Genomic DNA, 23,279 nt, shown 5'->3' with positions numbered 1-23,279 from the left:
TAATGGCGGCCGCGATTCCATCCCAGAACCCAAATGAAAATACAGCCTTTGGATCAGAGAGAGAATAATGATGTGAGGAGCAAGTGCTGTAGTACAACTACCTCTTTTACTGGGAGTGTTTGCTTTATTTTTTCACATTATCACTGATCAGAGGCCTTTGGCCAAAGCACCTTACATCTATTATTATAGCTGTGATGGATGCAGTCACCAGAAGCAATGAGTCTTGCTCAAGGACATGGCAGCACACTAGCAGAAGGAGTTGGGGATTGAACCAGTAACCTTTGGATTGCTAGATGACCCGCTCTACTTCCTTCCTGAGCTCTCTTCTTTTTAAAATTTTGGTTGTTATTCTGTGATTTTAGGTTATATCTGTCATTTATCATTAGTTTTGATGTATATTGGCCGATTTTTATTATTATTTTTTTGGGGGGGTATTATTCAATGTCAGCGTTACTGTATATTTTCCAAATGTATTGCCTTTTTTTTCTTTTTGTCATATGGTGTTGATGTTGAGCAGCTGGGACATTGACATTTCACCTTGGGATGAATAAAGTATCTGTCTGTCTGTCTGTCTGTCTGTCTGTCTGTCTGTCTGTCTGTCTGTCTGTCTGTCTGTCTGTCTGTCTGTCTGTCTGTCCGTCCGTCTGTCCGTCCGTCCGTCTGTCTCAATAAAGTGACACTACATGACCCTGAGTAAATGTGGAAGTACCACGTTAACATTTCTGCTTCATTAAGTAGTATCTCAGTACTTGCTCTCAAATGTCCTTAAAGTCCCCAAAGGATTAAAGGTGAAAGTACTCACAGAGTCTATAATACTTCAAGGTCTACTGTGGCTTTTTTAATGCATATCCTAATTACAATCAATAGAAAAACAGAACCGGTGGTGTCATGAAGCTAATCATCATCATTGAGGAGCAATGTAAAATCTGCAGTTATTTGAACACAGTCCCCGGTGTTGATATTGTGGGGTGGGAGTGGTGTGGTTGAAGCAGCCACACCTGTCTTGGGTCTCGGTAATTGGGCTCAAGATCCGTGTGGCTGTACACCTCTTGCTCATTAGAGCAATCAACGAGCAACAGGTAAATCACCCATCCCCTCACACAAAGGGAGAGCCTCCGTCACACCTCACACACCCATGTGTACATCTGCTCCCGGCTTGTTCCACCTTGCCCACTCTCTACCATAAACTGTTGTGTTTGAAACATCTTTGCCTGTGTCTCTGTGTCGGAGGACCCTGAAAACACCACCCGAGTGGGGTGTGGCAGGTGGAACTGCCACAGATATTTAAATATGAATCGCAATTTGTAGAAATATAGTGGAGTAAAAAGTATATAGTGACAAAGTACTTTTACATCATTACCACCGGTTGTGAGTCAGGTTTAAAGGTGCGGTTCAGGAGTTGTTTGGCATCGCTGTAGCAACCGGTGACAACCTGAGCTGATTCTCACAAACAAAACGAAACGCTTCACGCTAGCGCCAATGATGGGTGGAGAAAGAAAGTGAACAAGGTGATGGATAAGGACACATTAAGGAGGTGGAGGAGCTCCACCTCAAAATGAAGTGACACTGAGTCATTGAGTTGAAGAGAGGGTTTCATTTCCCTCCGAGTGGGCGTGGCAGCTCATCTAAGCACCGTTAGAAAATCTGTTTTGTTTATTTGTCACAAAGTGTACGTGACTGTGGAAGTGGTTTAATGCAGCAGGAAACAGCTCAAAAAAGCAAAAACATGAAAAAAAACGAAAAACGAAAAACGAAAAAAAAGAGAGCCGCCAATAAAGTGTGTCTGTGTATGAGTGTGTGTGTGTGTGTGTGTGTGAGAGTGGGTGTTGGATGAGAAGACAGGAAGATGTTTTTTAACCAAAACACTGAAGCTCACAGAGTGGCAGCAAGTGAGTGAAGGTCGGTCGGTCGTCGGTCGTCGATCAGTCGGTCGGTCCGTCGGTCCGTCAGTCAGTCGGTCGGTTGTCGGTCAGTCGGTCGGTCGTCGGTCAGTCGGTCAGATGTTTTTTAACCAAAACACTGAAGCTCACAGAGTGGAAGCAAGTGAGTGAAGGTCGGTCAGTTGTCGGTCGGTCGGTCGTCGGCAGCTTGAAGAGCAGCCGGACACACAGGCATTCCTTTCATTTCAGGCATTTCGGTCTGGAATCTGAGTTTGTGGAGATAAGAGCCTCAGCAGCTCAGCTACGAGCCTCACAAGCTCCTTCAGTTTGGATTCAAGCAGTGAACCACAGAGGATGAAGTTTGGAAACATTTGGTGTCGTTCATATTGAACGTGACGGACCCATTTACACCTTTGGATCCCACCAAAATCATTGTGACCTAAGTGAGTTTCGTTTATTATTCTTGTCTTAAAATGATCTGCCAAAATAAATGAATGAGGCTAAGAGATCGACAGTTTTTATTCTTCTGCCTTAGTACATTTATTTGAGGGAATTCCATCCAGTCAGTTCTGTCCATTCACAGCTCGACAACGAAGCGAATGGCTCCAACGTTCACCTGCCTCTTGTCCATGGTTCAGGAAGTCCTCTACCGCTGACGGTGCGTTACACCACCCGAACCAAACCAAACCACCCCGAACTGAACCAAACCGAACCGATCCGAACCAAACCAAACGACTCCTTTTACCGAGTGAGTCGTCGACAAGCGGATCCCATGGAAAACTCAGACGCAGAGTCCACCTTTCCTCGCTCTTAGGCAGCAAGGTGAGAAGGCTAATTCCACCTTATTTAGGTCTGGTCGTCTCTAAACCGTCGCGTCTCGAGTGAAGGTCAGGTGACAGCCGCTGCTTTTGTGTTTCCTGCATAATGGTGTTTGTAAATGTAGAAGCCAGTGAACTGAGCGGACTGAGCGGACGGAGCGGCTGATTGTGGAAATGATAAAAGGTGATGATGTGAAGTTCACTCTTCACTTGGTCATAATCCAGTCACATTCACTCAGTCACACCAACGCCTGGGTTCTTATAATAATAAGTCTGAGTAAAGTCATTCATTCTGACATGAATGGCATATTAGTTCACAGGACAGTAACACATTAAAATGAAATACTTTCAATGACTTTTTACCAATTTACTTTTTTTTTTTTACTATTTACCTTATTCAAACACGCAACATTTGCAGACCAGTGCAACGCTGTATGTAGCTTCAGCAAATACACCACAACTGCCTTTCACGGGTGGCGGACCCCGCCACCAACAATGGAAACAGCATAGGAGCACGTGCAGAACACAAATACATTGTACCAGATAAATACAAATATGGGATAAATATCAAATATGTTATATTTTCTAACAAAATAATCTCATCGATTACCACTTTAAGAGACTGGAACGTCACCCTGTTTAGAGCTGATATCACGACAAACATGGAATTCTGGTACTCGTAGTGTGTTCCATCCAACACCTCATAGACTAACCCTTGGAACCTCCTTCCCACATAAAAGGCTGATTGTCCAGGGATGTCAGCTCTGGTCAAATGAAATGACTTGAATGACCTTGTGAACGGTGCCGTTCAACTCCATTGTCTCCAGTCGTAGGAGAGAATGTAAATGAAAGGATTAGACTGAAGCTCCAGCGACCCTCAGGTCATAAGTAGCTTTAGCCGTTAGCATCTAGATTCACTGTGTCAATCGGTCGATTCAACCACAAGCTCCATGGAGCCTCTGGCAGTTCATCAATAACCTTCAGGAGAATAGACTCCTGCCCCCATCAAGCCTTCCCTTTCAGTGGCTCAGATTAGTGCCACCCTTGGAATTAATTCTGTGGCAAATTTGTCGCATCCCTTCAACACTTCGTAGGGCAGGATCCAACCCCTCGCTTGTGGGCGTCCTGCACTTGGTACAAGCTTCATTTGGGGAAAGCAGTCGGGCGGTTGGAGAGACATGACATTACCAGTCTTACAACCTACTATATGACTGCATTTTACAGTGTTCCCCAACAGCAGGTACACACTACAAGTCTGAAGACAATACCACGCCTTTAAAGACTGTTCCATCCCACTAGTACACACACTACAAGACTGAAGGCAGTACCACGCCTTTAAAGACTGTTCCATCCCAGTAGTACACACACTACAAGACTGAAGACAGTACCACGCCTTTAAAGACTGTTCCATCCCAGTAGTACATACACTACAAGACTGAAGACAGTACCACGCCTTTAAAGACTGTTCCATCCCAGTAGTACACACACTACCAGACTGAAGTCAGTACCACACCTTGAAACACTGTTCCATCCCAGTAGTACACATACTACAAAATTGAAGAGAGTACCACACCTTCAAAGACTGTTCCATCCCAGTAGTACACACGACAAGACCGAAGACAGTACCACACCTTCAAAGACTGTTCCATCCCAGTAGTACACACACTACAAGATTGAAGAGAGTACCACACCTTCAAAGACTGTTCCATCCCAGTAGTACACACGACAAGACCGAAGACAGTACCACACCTTCAAAGACTGTTCCATACCAGTAGTACAAATACTACGAGATTGAAGAGAGTACCACACCTTCAAAGACTGTGTGTACTACTGGGATGTTCCATCCCAGTAGTACACACGACAAGACTGAAGACAGTACCACACCTTCAAAGACTGTTCCATCCCAGTAGTACACACACTACAAGACCGAAGACAGTACCAGGCCTTTAAAGACTGTTCCATCCCAGTAGTACACATACTACAAGACTGAAGACAGTACCACGCCTCCAAAGACTGTTCCATCCCAGTAGTACACAAACTACAAGACTGAAGACAGTACCAGGCCTTTAAAGACTGTTCCATCCCAGTAGTACACACACTACAAGACTGAAGACAGTACCACGCCTTTAAAGACTGTTCCATCCCAGTAGTACACACACTACCAGACTGAAGACAGTACCACGCCTTTAAAGACTGTTCCATCCCAGTAGTACACACACTACAAGACTTAGTGGGGATCGCAGGGGATACCACATCTTGGGATTGTCGCTCACACTTTTGGAGGCAAGATTCAAGATTCAAGATTTAAGATTAAACATGGTAATAATCTTCAGATATTATTAAACAACAACATGAGAGTCAGTCCAGTCTCAAACAAAACAACTGCCTCTTGACGGAGCTGAAGAAGACAGCTTTCCTCATGATTCAGTGTTTGTCTGGGAATCAACCCTGAAAACCTGAAACCTTTGGGGTAAACGTCACACCAAAGATTAAAAAAAGGTTATTTTGCCTCTTCCTGTTCGTTGGATCCTCAAAACACTTTATGGAACAAAAGCCGAACTTCCAGGAAGAGGAAGCAAAACAAAGAAGGCGATAGCGCTTCGCTCTGACCCTGTTTTTATTCTGAAAAGAAAGTGGAGCCAACGCGCTGGTTTGGAGGAGCTGAGCCACATCGACAAGCTTCCTTCACTTCCTGTGTGAGGAACCTCAGAGCTTTAACTGAAGTACAAGTATAAAAACACAACATGAGTGCAACGTGAAAGTACCACATTGACGTTTGTACTTCATTGAAGTTATATAGGTACTTACCTTTAAATGTTTTCAAAGTGTAGTAGAAGTACTTGTCATATCCAGTGCCCTGATATGATTGTTATTATATTACTCCATAAAGTTTTACAGAACCTTGTTTTCTGCAGATGATGCTCATGAGTACAATGCACAATAAAGTACGACAGGTGAGTTCAGCGTTATTGACAAATATATACAAATATTAAATATTGGTATAAATCCTGACTGTGATAGAAAGTATAGATATTTGCTTTGAAATGTAGTGGAGTAAAAGTCCCTAAAAATGTATACATATATATAACGCCTCACACAGAATCCGTATACGCATCTAACAGTCGTATGTGTATACGGCCCCCGGTGGTCGTGGGATGAACTGCGTCTGAGTTTCACGTCTAAAAATATGTCGGAGGAAACGGGAGAGCTTTTACCTTTACCACAGCGAGAGAATGGACGTCTGCTTTGTTGTGGTTGTCAGTGGCATTCGGTGTGAAACACTTTAAATCAGTACAGATGCTTGAAAAATGTACTGAAGTGAAGTCACTAAGTACTTGTACTTTGGCTGCTTTTCCACCACTTACAGTTCAGGGATCACTGCTATTTTAAACAATGGACTTGAAAAGGTGGCGAGTTCCATTCCCCCAAAAACCCAGACACCCGGTGCTAAAGCCAGTTCTCCATTGGACCACGCAGCCTCCTGCAGATAAAAAAGGATCAAGAAAAGAGAAAGTTCAGCAGGACGAGCAGCGGTGGCGACAGCTTTAAAACTCGCCTTTAAAATATTGACTCGACGAGGGAGTTTGGCAACAAACCCCGTGCAGGAGGTTTCCTGTGGAGGTCTGTGGGGAAACGCCACAGCCAGCGCTTTAAATGGCGTTCGGTATTTCAAAACCACACTGTTCAACATTCATGTCTTATTTCTACAAACTACAAAACACAAACTGGAAATCGGAGTTGACGTTCACATGAGCAGAAAGTACATTCAATATTCATGTCTTTATGCATGTTTAATTTAGTCAAATCAGGCCAAGGATTTCAAGATATACAAGCTGGAAAAGTATTATAGCGGCATGTATATGTATAAGTATTATAGTGGTATGGATATGGAAAAGTATTATAGTGGTACATATATGTAAACATATTATAGTGGTATGTACAGTAGGACGATATGTGACTCATGGTTGAAGCAGCTGCTCTTGGCAGATTGATATACAACTGAATCAAAATCTCTTTGTAAAAATCATACATTACTATTATTATTATTATTATTATTATTATTATTATTATTTATAATAATAATAATAATAATAATAATAATAATAATAATAATAATAATGTGTGTGTACTACTGGGATGGAACAGTCTTTAAAGGCGCGGTACTGTCGTCAGTCTTGTAGTGTGTGTACTACTGGGATGATAATTCTAATCATAATAATATAATAATAATAATAATAATAATAATAATAATAATAATAAGAAGAAGACAGTTCCCTGTCTGTCTGTCCCACTGTCTGCCTGTCTGTCTCTCTGTCCCTATCTGTCCTATCCCCTTGTCTCTGTCTGTCTGTCTGTCCCTCTCTCCACAACATTGTCTCACTGTCTTTCTGCCTGTCTGTCACACTGTCATTGTGTTCCTCTGTCTGTCTCTCTATCGCTCTGTCTTGTTGTCTTTTCATCCATCTGTCTCTCTATCACAATGTCTCTGCCTTAGTCTCTTTCTCTCTATCAGACTGTCTGTCTGTCTGACTCTCTATAAGACCCTCTCTCTCCCTCTCTGTCAGACTGTCTTTGTGTCTCTATAGCCATCCCTCTCCCCTTCACCATGTCTTACCATCAGCCTGTCGCTCTGCTCATCCTCCTTTCCTCCACTGAACTTCCCCTCATCTCTCTTCTGTTCTCGCTCAGAATCCCGCTCATCCCTCACGCTGGACTCTTCATCGCTCCGTCCCTCTCGTATCACTCCACCTGGTTTTATTCTCCTCACTCTGACACTTTTTGGCAGCTTCCATAAAACACCCCACCTCCTCCACCCTGTTGCCTCCTCGCCTCCCTGAAGCACTTTGGAAAACAACCCCCGGTCGTCTACGGTGTTGTCTTCCATATTCTTCGACTCCATCTTTCCCCGCGAACGAGCCCCATACGCCCGTGGACATTGAACATGGTTGGCTGTCACCGTAACCGGCTACGGGGGGGGAAGCAGCTACACGCTGTACTTTTTGTACCCTTTTAAGGGATAACAGGCGAGAGAGGGAAGGAGAGGAGTGGAATCCCCAGTCGCAGCCGGCATCACCGCAGCAGCGAGAGTACAAATCTCAAGCAAGGAGCGAGGTAGGAGCCTCACTCAAGCCTGTGCCGCCGCGGTGATCCACCCATGCATGAGCGACGACCTCAAAGTGTCTTGTTGTGGCCGCAGATCCACACCGCCGCTCAACCGGTGGGAGTGTGAGTCGCCAGTGGGTCCAGAGGAGTGCTAAGTGGCATCAACAGACGATCTGTAAGGAAACGCGTCTTTGTAGGGAACTGGCGAACCATAGCCGAGATAATGAGGAAAAATCACAGAGAAAAAGGCGCAGGAGCGCCACGCTGCGCTAATTACATCCATCTTGCTGGTATAATTACTTTTAATACCATATGGTTGAGGAAAAAACACGCTTATCCAATCCCCGGGTAGAAAAAGTCTTTTCTTAACACTGAGTGCCTCCATTCACAACAGAAAAACAATTTTGTTATAAATAACATAATTCCTACTCGACATTGACACCGGTCCACTGTACAATGGAGCCACGCAGTGGGGCCCGGCAGTCACATGAAAACGCCGGAAATGATCGGCTTGAGGCTTATTGATGCCTTGTCAGATCCTTTTCCCCTGTTTTCACGTCTCCTCACAATGTGACAATGACTGGATTGCCTCACGCCACGGAATCTAGCACACCGTGAGTCACAGTTGGAGAGAATGACTCTAAAAAGGCGACAAAATCCTGCCCTCCAGGAGACACACAGATGAAGTGCATCCAGACGTTGTGCACAACATGGCGGAAACATTTGCCTTTTTCCTCTGCAGAACTACTGGAACTGACGAGGGAAGTTAACAATTTCATTGTTTAGTTATCATGTCTTCCATGCTGTGTTCAAGGCCTTGAGGAGAAGTCACTGGGAGGAACAGTCCATTAAACATAAGGGGGATTTATTTTGTGTCCCATTATTATTCATTATTTCTAGGCTGTACCTGACTCAGAATTTGTCAGTGGATTCTGAAAGTATTTGACTATTAGGTGGGGGGAGGGGCTGAACAATGCCCTAAACAACTAAAAACACACTGTTTTTACAATGTAAATACAAATATATTTATAATTCCCCTTATTTATAATTAATTAATTTATAATGCGGGCGCACAAAGGAACGAGGTGCAAGTTCTTCCGTGCGCCGTCCAATGTCGATTTTAGGGGGTTATTAGCCACCGCAGTGACCGCCCCAGATCTGATTGGCTGTTGGTCAAGTTCGTCAACACAAGAAGGCGGGACAAACGCTGGTCAATCAATGAGATCAGCTGATCCGCTGATTTAGGGCCAGTTTGCAGCTTCCAACACCTGCGGTAATGGTAGAACTGAGGCTGTGAGAGCTGATCTCTGGTCGGTGGACAGCGCCAAGGCAGAGTTTTCAGAAGTGCTCTCCGCTCTTCTTTCTCAGCCATCGTCTATTCCATCCCCGTCTCAAAAGTCAAGTTGACGAGCGAGGGAGGGTGTACCGGTTGGAGCGTAGGGAGGGTGGTGCGAGCCCCGGGGCGGGGCCGCCGCCGTGCCATCCACCATGGATCTCCCGGCTCCGCTTCCTTCTTGGTTCTCTAGAGTTCAAAAACCACATTATAGGTGTTAAAATGAACCTTGTTTGTTCCAGGTTAACGGTAACACCGTTGCTGTGACATGTTGCCCTCCCCTTGTGGACAAGGTTTTTAACCAATAAAACACATTGTTAGTTGATTTATTTAGAGTAAACACGATCCAGGATCGGGTGGCATGTAGAGCTGCGTTGGCATACAAAAATATTATGATTATGATAAAATCATAATCATAACGGTTAACGATTGGTGATCGAGGGTCGTCTATCAATCAGAAAAAAAATCCAAATGAGCATCAATAGAACTGAGCAACAAACACCGATGATGAGCTGCCGTCACCTCATTTTTTATATACGTTGTTTGTTTCATCACTTGTGTGGACGCTGCAACAGACCCGACCAGAACCAGCCAAATCCAGCCAGAGGAACTCTGTCTCCAACCATTTCAAGTACTTATTTGTGACTATGTACTTTGAAGTACAGCATGCGAGAACAGACTCACGGGGTCCCATGACCCCCGTTGGTATGATCGAGGGCTTGTTTGTTGGGTGGGGACGGGTGGACATCGTCCATCTTAACTTGGGCAGTAAACAAGACATTGAGGGGTTCCCTTGCTGGCGGTGACATATCTCTCGTTATGGGCTTTTCCAGAAGGGATCAAAGTCACTGAGGACTTTGAGAACTACCATGAAATTGCCACTGTCCGAGCAACCAAACCTTTGGCCGTACTGTGGTCAAGTGATCCAAACAGGGCTTGTTTACAAACAACCCCCCTAAGTCTACATGCCTTTTATGGTGCTGCCATGTTAGGCCTCCATGTTGGGAGTCCTTAGCAGAAAGCACCGTGCCGACCGAGGGTCATGAGTTAAATGAGCGATAATTAGGATGTTCCAAGTAAACAGGGCTGTAGCCTCCAGCATCTCCACACTGGAATCAATAATAACCCTTCATGTTCTCACAGCGCTCAGCCTTGAACCTCATGTGGAGCCTTCTTGTCTCCCTGGTGTTAGCTTGCTCTGCTTCTTTACGCTAATCAGCCCTTTAGCATTGAAGCTCCCGGCGCAAACTGCCAGAAGCAGCCAGAACCAGCCAGAGCCAGCCAGAGCCAGCCAGATCAGGTCGGAACCAACCAGAGCCGGACAGATTGAGTCGGAACCAGTCCAATCCAGCCAGATCCTGTTAGAACCAGCCAGATCCAGCCATAACCAGCTAGGTCCAGCCAGATCCAGTCTGACCGAGTCAGAACCAGCCAGATCCAGTCAGAACCAGCCAGAACCAGTAAGCTACAGTCAGAACCAGCCAGATCCAGTCAGAACCAGCCAGATCCAGCCAGATCAAGTCAGAACCAGCCAGATCCAGCCAGATCCAGCCAGATCCAGCCAGAACCAACCAGAACCAACCAGAACCAGCCAGATCCAGTCAGAACCAGCCAGATCCAGTCAGAACCAGCCAGATCAAGTCAGAACCAGCCAGATCCAGCCAGAACCCCCATGCTAACCCTAACCCTAACCCCATGCTAACCCTAACCCTAACCCTAACCCTAACACTTTCTACTCTACTTTTACTTTCTTTCTACTTTCTACTGTTTCTACTCACCCCTACCTAAGACTCAGGCTGCTCAGTGTAAGAGTTTTTCTGGCCCCACACTTAGCTTTAGTGATTGGCGACCAACGGGCAAACCACCGGCACGTCACTCTGTTTTACAGGGAACCAAGCGGAAGGAAAAGTAATTTTCCTTTGTGAAAGAACATACTGCCCTTACTTTTGTTTTTACAAACAAAAAAGAGGTTGACAACAGGGCAACCAGACCAAACCAGACAGTTGACAGTCCCCTAAACCCGGTTGCCCGTAGCAACTGGGCGACCATTATTGTTGGGCAATGCTGAGTAATGAGCGGCGGCTCGGGGCGTCAGGGTAGAAAATGGGAATCGCTGCGCGTGACCTCACGGCTGCAGATCAGCGGCCAAACGGTATTTTTCTGACCTTATGTTTTGCTCGGAGGGAGCGGCATCACAATGTTTTTAATCAATCCAGTATTGAGAGAATAACTTCGGCCGATGACAACGGGGCGATCGTGACCCCGGTCGAAGTGTATTGCTGCGAGGAAGCTGAACAATTCAAAGAGATTCAAGAGGTTTATTCGTCACGTACATATACTGTACATACTTTCATACAGAAAGTGCAGTGAAAGGTCAAAGTACTGAGACACGGATCGCTTGACTCACGTTTGACTCCCAATGATGGAAAATAAGGTTTTGGCTACAGACAAACCGTGCATCCTACTGACGTGGTGCATGCTGTCCAGAAAAGATTTAACTGATAAATGCAAAATGCAGTTCTGAAACACTCCCACACACACAGCCAAAGGGTATAAGGTAAAAATAGTACAAAGAGAGAGAGACAGAGAGAGAGAGAGAGAGAGAGAGAGAGAGAGAGAGACAGAGGGAGATTTTTTTTGATTTTTTAAAGCAAAGCTTTATTTTAACATGAGACAGAGAGAGTGCGAGAGAGAGAGACAGAGAGAGACAGAGAGAGAGAGAGAGAGAGACAGACAGATTTTTATTTTTTATTTTTAAAGCATCTTTATTTTAACATTTTCTCTAGTTCACAGTTACAGACAATACAACAAACACACTTGGTTCACTAACAGAGTCCTACACGTTAAAAACAGACTGGAAGCACAGGTCGTCCTCCACCAGGGAACAGATGGCGTCGTTAAAACACCACAGCTTGATGAAGACGTCCAGACTCTTCATCAGTCTGTGAAAGTTAAAATCAATCAAGACTCTGGCCCTGACCAACGCTACAAACACTCTTCCTAAAACACTCTCCTTTCCCCTCAGTTTGTTCCTCCTCGTGAGGTAGATGGCCATCTTCACTTCCCCGACTAGAAAATTAAGCAGTCGCCATTTCTCTGCGTTGGCCCTGTAGAATCCAACCCCAAAAATAAAACAGTTTCTGGACCACTCCTCCTTAAAGAGCTTAAAACTTTCCTTTAAAAGACTAAAAAGCTCTAAAAGTCTGTCGCACTCTGCAAAACAGTGAAACACGGACTCTGGCAGTTTGCAGAATGGACATTCATTTGCGACCGTGGGATTAAAAACAGAAACAAAGCTGTTGACAGCTATGGCTCCATGTAGGACCCTCCATTGGAGGTCCCCCGTCCTTTTCTTGGAGGGAGCTTTGTAAAAACTCCTCCAACACGGCTCCTCCTGTCCCCCCATCTGGAGCCGTCCCCTCCAGACAGTGTCCTGCCGCCCCTCCAGTCCCTTCCTATTTAAAACAACCACACACTCTTTGTAAAAAGCCTTCCCGCTGGCTGTGTGCAGGTCCAGTTCTGCATAACGTGCCCTGTGCAGCAGCTTCCCGGAGGACCCCTCCAGGTTGGGGGTCAGGGTCATCTCCGGGAAGGGATCCTCCGAGTTTGGCTCCTCCGCGCCTTCGCCGTACTCCTTCAGCAGGGCCAGCTCCTCCTCCGTGAGCGTCTCCCTTCACCTCTTGAGCACCAGGTGTACGATCCTGGTGGACCTCACCCCCAGCCGCTCCGCCATGGCCTCGCCGTCCTGCAGGTCGCTACCCGCCGCCGCCACCACCTGCCTCAGGGTCAGGACCCCCGCCTCCCTCAGGATGCTCCTCAGTCCTGGAGTGGCCCCGTCCTGCACATCCAGCCTGGCTCCTCCGATCACCGGCTCCTCCAGGAGCCAGTGGAGGGAATCTGCGGCCTCCCTTTTCCTGTTCTTAAATAACCCCCATGCTTTAAAAAGCTCCTGATAAAAACGGGGTAAGCCCGACTTGTTTAGAAGACTCGTGTCCATTAAAAACAACGAGCGGTCAAGTCCCATCCTCCCAGTCCTCTTTAAGACCAAGCCCGCCACGTCCTTCCAAACGTTAAAGTACCCCGTTAACAACTTCTGCACAAACTGTAACCTAAAAGTTGCCACTCTGCTTTTGATGTCCACCACACCGTGCCCCCCTTCCTCCTTAGGCAGAAAGACCCTTTCCTTCCTGACCCAGTGGAAATTCCGCCCCCAAAAGAAGTCCATCAGCTCGGCCTGTATCTTCCTAACTAGCAGGTCTGGTGGTTGGACACAGGCCACTCTGTGCCACAGCTGTGAGGCCACCAGGTTGTTAATAATGAGCGTCCTGCCCCTATAGGACAGCTGTGGCAGTGCCCACCTCCATTTTCTTAGCTTGCCCTGTATCTTTCCTAGCAGTCCTTCCCAATTCTTCCCCACCACACTTTCGCTCCCTAAAACACTCCCAGATACTTAAACCCATCCCTTCGCCACCGTAAGCCTCCTGGCAGTTTTAAAAGTCCCCCCCTCCATCCGCCCACAGCCAGCGCTTCGCTTTTGCCCCAGTTGACTTTCGCTGCTGATAGCAGCCCAAAGTCCCTGACGATCCCCTCCAGTTTGCTGATTTCGTCCTGTTTCTTTATTAAGACAATGACGTCGTCCGCATAAGCTGATAGAATGTGGCTTCTCTCGAGACCGTTTAGAAACACACCCTCGATGTTCGTCCTTAATTGACACAGCAATGGTTCTATGGCCAGAGAGTACAACATCCCTGGGAGGGGCAGCCCTGTCTCACCCCTCTACGCACTTTAAAAGGGCCGCTCAGCCCTCCATTAATCTTCAGTATACTCTCGATGTCCTGGTACAAAACCTGGATCATGGCTATCAGACCAGGGCTGAGGCCAAAAGCCTCCAGAGTTTTCCAGAGGTAAGGGTGCTCGACCCGGTCAAACGCCTTTTCCTGGTCTAGCGAAATGAGCCCAGTTTCAATGCCCAGAGAACTAGAGACGTCCAAAATATCCCGAATTAGGGACACATTGTCCAGAATGGACCTACCAGGCACACAGTAAGTTTGGTCCTGATGGACTACCAGGTCCATCACCTCCCTCAGCCTGTTGGCCAGCGCCCTCGACAGGACTTTATAGTCCGTGCACAGAAGGGACACAGGACGCCAGTTCTTGATCTCCTGCAGGTCTCCTTTCTTGGGTAGGAGAGTGATGACTGCCCTCCTGCAGCTGACTGGCAATAACTTATCTTTAAAAACTTCATTAAAACCCATTAAAAGGTCCTCCCGTAACTCCTCCCAGAACTCTTTGTAAAACTCCGCAGGAATCCCGTCGATGCCAGGGGCCTTACCCCCCTTCATGCTCTGCAGGGCCGTGGAAAGATCCTGCAGGGTCAGAGGTTTCCCCAGCACCGCACTGACATCTTCCGGGACCCTGGGCAGATTCCCACAAAAGGAGTAAAACAGTTCTTTTTGCTCCTCGTACTCACTTCTGTACAGCTCTGTGTAAAAGTCCACGGCTCTCGTCCGGATCTCCTCCGGCCTCCTGAGCTCCTGTCCTGTGTCTGATCTCAGGGCGTGGATAAACCTGCTCTGCCCGTTGCTCTTCTCCAGGCTAAAAAAGAAACTAGATGGTGCGTCCATCAGTGCTGCGCTCTGGAAGTGAGAGCGGACCAGCGCCCCCTGCGCCTTGGTGCCTAGTAGGTCTGCAAGAGCAGCTCTTTTAGACTTGAGGTCCTTAATGTGATCTCGATTCCCAGTGGGTTCCACTACACCCTGTAACTCCACAATGTCAGTCTCCAGCTCCCTCATAGATCTGCTGATGTCCCGTGTGACATTGAGAGTATACTGCCGACAGAGCTGCTCTATCTCCCTCTTCCCATAGTCCCACCACAGTCTTAAGGAAATAAAATCCTGCTTTCTGTCTCTAAAACCTTCCCAAAAAAACCTAAAAGCATCTTTAAAGTTGGAGTCACATAGTAGGGTGGTGTTAAAATGCCAATATGCGCTTTTGGGCTTTACATTGGCGATAAAAACACGGCAAACAACCAGGGAGTGATCGGTAAAACCAACAGGCACCATTCTACATTCCTTAAAAATGTTAAAATGGTGCTTAAAACAGTAAAACCGGTCTAGTCTGGCCAACGATAAAGAGGCGCCTCTGCAGTGCACCCAGGTGTACTGTCTTTCATCCCCGTTGGTTCTTCTCCACACGTCCGTTAGCTCGTTCTCGCTTGAGAGCAGCCTCATCGCGTTCTGCGATGCTCTGTGCGGCTCACAGTGGTTCCTGTCTAACAGGTCGTTCTCGGTGCAGTTAAAGTCACCTCCTAGAAACAAAAACTCCCCAGTACGAGCTTTGCTTAAAACCCCATTTAAAACTTGCAAAAAAGTGACTCTGTGTGGTCCTGTGGTGGGAGCGTACACATTTATAAAGACAAACTTATGATGCCCAAATGCTGCCCTCACCACCATCAGTCTGCCCTCCACCACCTCCTCCACCTCAAAGGATGCTGGGGCAAAGCTCTTAGAAAAGAGAAGAGCCACCCCCCCGCTGGTGGTGCTCTTGTGGCTTAGCACCACCTCCCCCCCCACTCCCTCTTCCAGTCAGCCTCATTGCCAGAGTCACTGTGGGTCTCCTGCACCAACAGCACATCCAGCCTCTTCTGCTCCATCAGCTCATACAGCAGAGACCTCTTAGCTGCGTCTCTGGCCCCATTCGCGTTCAGCGCGCTGATGTTAAAGTCACTCATTGCAACGGAAAAGGGAAACAGCCCGAACAGCAGCGCCCACCTCCACCTCCTCCCCATCCTCTCCGTTGTTCAGCTCCTTCCTGATCTTCTGCACTATTTTCTTTAGCCTGTACACCTCCTGGTCCGTGAACCCTCCTCTCCCCTTACTCCTCATCTGTTGCTGGGCCGCGTTCCCCAGCAACTCCTTGTCTGAGAAGAAGTCCTCCACCTTTATCCTCCACCTTTATCCCTTTCACATTCTTCGTCCTGTGCAGAAACGCTTTTATTTTGCCCACACTGTAGCTTTTTTTGCCCTTTTTCTTCTTTACGCCGAGAAAAACCTGCCCCTCACTGTCTGCAGCAGAGTCCTCCTCCATCCAGGACTCTGACTCCGAGCCTCCCTGCTCCACCTCCTGACTTGCCTTCCCCTGGCTTGCTGTCCCTCTCTTCGCCTGAGAGTCTCCTGCCATTTTGTTGGACTTTCTTTTGAGCCGAGGGACTCTCACCCGATCGTCCTCGTCCCCCATCTCAAAGTCACTTCCTTCCAGTGCCTCCTCCTCCCTAGCTACGTCACCTGCACTCCTTTGACTTTGTTCCGTAGCTTCCTTTCCTTCACCAGTCCCCTCCTGTCCCCCCGCACCCACCTGCCTGTCTTCCGGACCCTCCTCCTTCCCCTCCTGTCCTCCCACCCTTACCTGCCTTCTTTCCAGACCCTCGCCTGCCTCCCCCCGTGTCTCCACGCTCACCTGGCTGCGCTGTCTACCTCCACCCGTTCCCTCCTGCGGCTCCACATTCCCCTCCCCTCCCCCCCTTTTTTTCCCCTGCCCCTCGCCTGCCCCCTCCTGTGCCCCCACCTTCACCTGTTTCTTCTCCTTTCCTTTCCGCCCTCCACCTGTCTCCCCCTGTGCCCCCACCTCCACCTGTCTTTCCCCTGCCTCCATTTGGCCCTCACCTGCCTCTCCCTGTGCCCCCACCTTCACCTGCATTTCCCCTCCTTCCTTCTGGCCCTCCCCCGCCTCCTCCTGTGCCCCCTTCTTCGCCTGTTTTCCCCCCTCTTGACCCCCCCCTGCTCCCTCCTGTGCCCCCACCTTCGCCTGCTTTTCCCCTTTCTGACCCTCACCTGCCCCCTCCTGTGCTCCCTCCTTGTCCTGTCCACCCTTCTGCCCCTCACCTGTCTTGCCGTCTGCCTTCCTACCTGGACATGCCCTGACCTGGTGTCCCTCCCCACCGCACCCAAAGCACTTGGTGGTGTCAGTGTTGACAAACACCAGGTAGTCGAACTCATCCGCCCTGATTTTAAAAGCTACGTTCAGCTCCGCATCCCTGTTGTTCAACACCATCAGGACGTGTCTCCTTTGCGACACCACATGCTTAAGCAGCGGCGACTTGCACCCCGATGGGACTTTTTTAACAGGCGACACCACCTTCCCGTGCCTCGCAAGTTCCCTAGTGAGGGTCTCTTCTTTAATAAACGTTTGCCAGGTTCACCCTCTTCGCCGGTATGGAGAGAGGCAGGACGGGAACAAACATTTCGTTCACCGTGACGCTGCTCGCTACCACCGCGTTCACCCTCTCCACACTATCCAGGAAGATGACCACCGCGCTGTTCATCCGCGCTGCAGACACAACGCTGCTGTAGCCGACACAACGCTGCTGTAGCTGACAGCCTTCCCCACTGCCAGGCTGCAGTCCTCCACCCAGACCGAGGAAGACACGGGTAACTTAATGCCGTGCTTCCTCGTTAGCTTGGTGAGGTCCGACATGGTTGCGGACCACCACCACAACCACCACCCCCCACCCGCTGTGCGCACACCCTACAACCAGTAGAAAACAAAAACTAACACCATCACCAACAAAAAATTATAAACATACAATTAATAGAAAAGTTAGAGAGAAATCACTCACTCTACCTACTCTACCTCACTCTACTCTATCTAACGCTCGCACGCTCCGCTCGCTCACACCTCCAATCACTCAGAGAGAGAGAGAGAGAGAGACAGAGAGGGAGATATAGAGATTTTTTTTTGATTTTTAAAGCATCTTTATTTTAACAATTTCTCTAGTTCACAGTTACAGACAATACAACAAACATACTTGGTTCACTAACAGAGTCCTACACGTTAAAAACAGACTGGAAGCACAGGTCGTCCTCCACCAGGGAACAGATGGCGTCGTTAAAACACCACAGTTTGATGAAGACGTCCAGACTCTTCATCAGTCTGTGAAAGTTAAAATCAATCACGACTCTGGCCCTGACCAACGCTACAAACACTCCTCCTAAAACACTCTCCTTTCCCCTCAGTTTGTTCCTCCTCGTGAGGTAGATGGCCATCTTCGCTTCCCCGACTAGAAAATTAAGCAGACGCCATTTCTCTGCGTTGGCCCTGTAGTATCTAGCCCCAAAAATAAAACCGTTTCTGGACCACTCCTCCTTAAAGAGCTTAAAACTTTCCTTTAAAAGACTAAAAAGCTCTAAAAGTCTGTCGCACTCTGCAAAACAGTGAAACACGGACTCTGGCAGTTTGCAGAATGGACATTCATTTGCGACCGTGGGATTAAAAACAGAAACAAAGCTGTTGACAGCTATGGCTCCATGTAGGACTCTCCATTGGAGGTCCCCCGTCCTTTTCTTGGAGGGAGCTTTGTAAAAACTCCTCCAACACGGCTCCTCCTGTCCCCCCATCTGGAGCCGTCCCCTCCAGACAGTGTCCTGCCGCCCCTCCAGTCCCTTCCTGTTTAAAACAACCACACACTCTTTGTAAAAAGCCTTCCCGCTGGCTGTGTGCAGGTCCAGTTCTGCATAACGTGCCCTGTGCAGCAGCTTCCCGGAGGACCCCTCCAGGTTGGGGGTCAGGGTCATCTCCGGGAAGGGATCCTCCGAGTTTGGCTCCTCCGCGCCTTCGCCGTACTCCTTCAGCAGGGCCAGCTCCTCCTCCGTGAGCGTCTCCCTCCACCTCTTGAGCACCAGGTGTACGATCCTGGTGGACCTCACCCCCAGCCGCTCCGCCATGGCCTCGCCGTCCTGCAGGTCGCTCCCCGCCTCCACCACCACCTGCCTCAGGGTCAGGACCCCCGCCTCCCTCAGGATGCTCCTCAGTCCTGGAGTGGCCCCGTCCTGCACATCCAGCCTGGCTCCTCCGATCACCGGCTCCTCCAGGAGCCAGTGGAGGGAATCTGCGGCCTCCCTTTTCCTGTTCTTAAATAACCCCCATGCTTTAAAAAGCTCCTGATAAAAACGGGGTAAGCCCGACTTGTTTAGAAGACTCGTGTCCATTAAAAACAACGAGCGGTCAAGTCCCATCCTCCCAGTCCTCTTTAAGACCAAGCCCGCCACGTCCTTCCAAACGTTAAAGTACCCCGTTAACAACTTCTGCACAAACTGTAACCTAAAAGTTGCCACTCTGCTTTTGATGTCCACCACACTGTGCCCCCCTTCCTCTTTAGGCAGAAAGACCCTTTCCTTCCTGACCCAGTGGAAATTCCGCCCCCAAAAGAAGTCCATCAGCTCGGCCTGTATCTTCCTAACTAGCAGGTCTGGTGGTTGGACACAGGCCACTCTGTGCCACAGCTGTGAGGCCACCAGGTTGTTAATAATGAGCGTCCTGCCCCTATAGGACAGCTGTGGCAGTGCCCACCTCCATTTTCTTAGCTTGCCCTGTATCTTTCCTAGCAGTCCTTCCCAATTCTTCCCCACCACACTTTCGCTCCCTAAAAACACTCCCAGATACTTAAACCCATCCCTTCGCCACCGTAAGCCTCCTGGCAGTTTTAAAAGTCCCCCCCTCCATCCGCCCACAGCCAGCGCTTCGCTTTTGCCCCAGTTGACTTTCGCTGCTGATAGCAGCCCAAAGTCCCTGACGATCCCCTCCAGTTTGCTGATTTCGTCCTGTTTCTTTATTAAGACAATGACGTCGTCCGCATAAGCTGATAAAATGTGGCTTCTCTCGAGACCGTTTAGAAACACACCCTCGATGTTCGTCCTTAATTGACACAGCAATGGTTCTATGGCCAGAGAGTACAACATCCCTGAGAGGGGGCAGCCCTGTCTCACCCCTGTACGCACTTTAAAAGGGCCGCTCAGCCCTCCATTAATCTTCAGTATACTCTCGATGTCCTGGTATAAAACCTGGATCATGGCTATCAGACCAGGGCTGAGGCCAAAAGCCTCCAGAGTTTTCCAGAGGTAAGGGTGCTCAACCCGGTCAAACGCCTTTTCCTGGTCTAGCGAAATGAGCCCAGTTTCAATGCCCAGAGAACTAGAGACGTCCAAAATATCCCGAATTAGGGACACATTGTCCAGAATGGACCTACCAGGCACACAGTAAGTTTGGTCCTGATGGACTACCAGGTCCATCACCTCCCTCAGCCTGTTGGCCAGCGCCCTCGACAGGACTTTATAGTCCGTGCACAGAAGGGACACAGGACGCCAGGTCTTGATCTCCTGCAGGTCTCCTTTCTTGGGTAGGAGAGTGATGACTGCCCTCCTGCAGCTGACTGGCAATAACTTATCTTTAAAAACTTCATTAAAACCCATTAAAAGGTCCTCCCGTAACTCCTCCCAGAACTCTTTGTAAAACTCCGCAGGAATCCCGTCGATGCCAGGGGCCTTACCCCCCTTCATGCTCTGCAGGGTCATGGAAAGATCCTGCAGGGTCAGAGGTTCCCCCAGCACCGCACTGACATCTTCCGGGACCCTGGGCAAATTCCCACAAAAGGAGTAAAACAGTTCTTTTTGCTCCTCGTACTCACTTCTGTACAGCTCTGTGTAAAAGTCCAAGGCTCTCGTCCGGATCTCCTCCGGCCTCCTGAGCTCCTGTCCTGTGTCTGATCTCAGGGCGTGGATAAACCTGCTCTGCCCGTTGCTCTTCTCCAGGTTAAAAAAGAAACTAGATGGTGCGTCCATCAGTGCTGCGCTCTGGAAGCGAGAGCGGACCAGCGCCCCCTGCGCCTTGGTGCCTAGTAGGTCTGCAAGAGCAGCTCTTTTAGACTTGAGGTCCTTAATGTGATCTCGATTCCCAGTGGGTTCCACTACACCCTGTAACTCCACAATGTCAGTCTCCAGCTCCCTCATAGATCTGCTGATGTCCCGTGTGACATTGAGAGTATACTGCCGACAGAGCTGCTCTATCTCCCTCTTCCCATAGTCCCACCACAGTCTTAAGGAAATAAAATCCTGCTTTCTGTCTCTAAAACCTTCCCAAAAAAACCTAAAAGCATCTTTAAAGTTGGAGTCACATAGTAGGGTGGTGTTAAAATGCCAATATGCGCTTTTGGGCTTTACATTGGCGATAAAAACACGGCAAACAACCAGGGAGTGATCGGTAAAACCAACAGGCACCATTCTACATTCCTTAAAAATGTTAAAATGGTGCTTAAAACAGTAAAACCGGTCTAGTCTGGCCAACGATAAAGAGGCGCCTCTGCAGTGCACCCAGGTGTACTGTCTTTCATCCCCGTTGGTTCTTCTCCACACGTCCGTTAGCTCGTTCTCGCTTGAGAGCAGCCTCATCGCGTTCTGCGATGCTCTGTGCGGCTCACAGTGGTTCCTGTCTAACAGGTCGTTCTCGGTGCAGTTAAAGTCACCTCCTAGAAACAAAAACTCCCCAGTACGAGCTTTGCTTAAAACCCCATTTAAAACTTGCAAAAAAGTGACTCTGTGTGGTCCTGTGGTGGGAGCGTACACATTTATAAAGACAAACTTATGATGCCCAAATGCTGCCCTCACCACCATCAGTCTGCCCTCCACCACCTCCTCCACCTCAAAGGATGCTGGGGCAAAGCTCTTAGAAAAGAGAAGAGCCACCCCCCCGCTGGTGGTGCTCTTGTGGCTTAGCACCACCTCCCCCCCCACTCCCTCTTCCAGTCAGCCTCATTGCCAGAGTCACTGTGGGTCTCCTGCACCAACAGCACATCCAGCCTCTTCTGCTCCATCAGCTCATACAGCAGAGACCTCTTAGCTGCGTCTCTGGCCCCATTCGCGTTCAGCGCGCTGATGTTAAAGTCACTCATTGCAACGGAAAAGGGAAACAGCCCGAACAGCAGCGCCCACCTCCACCTCCTCCCCATCCTCTCCGTTGTTCAGCTCCTTCCTGATCTTCTGCACTATTTTCTTTAGCCTGTACACCTCCTGGTCCGTGAACCCTCCTCTCCCCTTACTCCTCATCTGTTGCTGGGCCGCGTTCCCCAGCAACTCCTTGTCTGAGAAGAAGTCCTCCACCTTTATCCTCCACCTTTATCTCTTTCACGTTCTTCGTTCTGTGCAGAAACGCTTTTATTTTGCCCACACTGTAGCTTTTTTGCCCTTTTTCTTCTTTACGCCGAGAAAAACCTGCCCCTCACTGTCTGCAGCAGAGTCCTCCTCCATCCAGGACTCTGACTCCGAGCCTCCCTGCTCCACCTCCTGACTTGCCTTCCCCTGGCTTGCTGTCCCTCTCTTCGCCTGAGAGTCTCCTGCCATTTTGTTGGACTTTCTTTTGAGCCGAGGGACTCTCACCCGATCGTCCTCGTCCCCCATCTCAAAGTCACTTCCTTCCAGTGCCTCCTCCTCCCTAGCTACGTCACCTGCACTCCTTTGACTTTGTTCCGTAGCTTCCTTTCCTTCACCAGTCCCCTCCTGTTCCCCCGCACCCACCTGCCTGTCTTCCGGACCCTCCTCCTTCCCCTCCTGTCCTCCCACCCTTACCTGCCTTCTTTCCAGACCCTCGCCTGCCTCCCCCCGTGTCTCCACGCTCACCTGGCTGCGCTGTCTACCTCCACCCGTTCCCTCCTGCGGCTCCACATTCCCCTCCCCTCCCCCCCTTTTTTTCCCCTGCCCCTCGCCTGCCCCCTCCTGTGCCCCCACCTTCACCTGTTTCTTCTCCTTTCCTTTCCGCCCTCCACCTGTCTCCCCCTGTGCCCCCACCTCCACCTGTCTTTCCCCTGCCTCCTTTTGGCCCTCACCTGCCTCTCCCTGTGCCCCCACCTTCACCTGCATTTCCCCTCCTTCCTTCTGGCCCTCCCCCGCCTCCTCCTGTGCCCCCTTCTTCGCCTGTTTTCCCCCCTCTTGACCCCCCCCTGCTCCCTCCTGTGCCCCCACCTTCGCCTGCTTTTCCCCTTTCTGACCCTCACCTGCCCCCTCCTGTGCTCCCTCCTTGTCCTGTCCACCCTTCTGCCCCTCACCTGTCTCGCCGTCTGCCTTCTTACCTGGACATGCCCTGACCTGGTGTCCCTCCCCACCGCACCCAAAGCACTTGGTGGTGTCAGTGTTGACAAACACCACGTAGTCAAACTCATCCGCCCTGATTTTAAAAGCTACGTTTAACTCCGCATCCCTGTTGTTCAACACCATCAGGACGTGTCTCCTGTGCGACACCACATGCTTGAGCAGCGGCGACTTGCACCCCGACGGGACTTTTTTAACTGGCGACACCACCTTCCCGTGCCTCGCCAGTTCCCTA

General features: G+C 49.2%; 1 protein-coding gene across 1 annotated transcript in view; it reads right to left on the bottom strand.

Moving 5' to 3' along the window:
- Positions 1 to 23,279, bottom strand: part of gfra4a (GDNF family receptor alpha 4a) — a gene marked incomplete at both ends in the record, with an annotated part of 197,551 nt that overhangs the window by 50,374 nt on the left and 123,898 nt on the right. The window lies entirely within an intron of this gene.

Source organism: Zeus faber (genome assembly GCF_960531495.2).
Source record: "Zeus faber genome assembly, chromosome: 13".
Classification (NCBI taxonomy): domain Eukaryota; kingdom Metazoa; phylum Chordata; class Actinopteri; order Zeiformes; family Zeidae; genus Zeus; species Zeus faber.
Note: the sequence above shows the minus strand (reverse complement) of the source record. Positions and strands in the feature narration are given on the sequence as shown.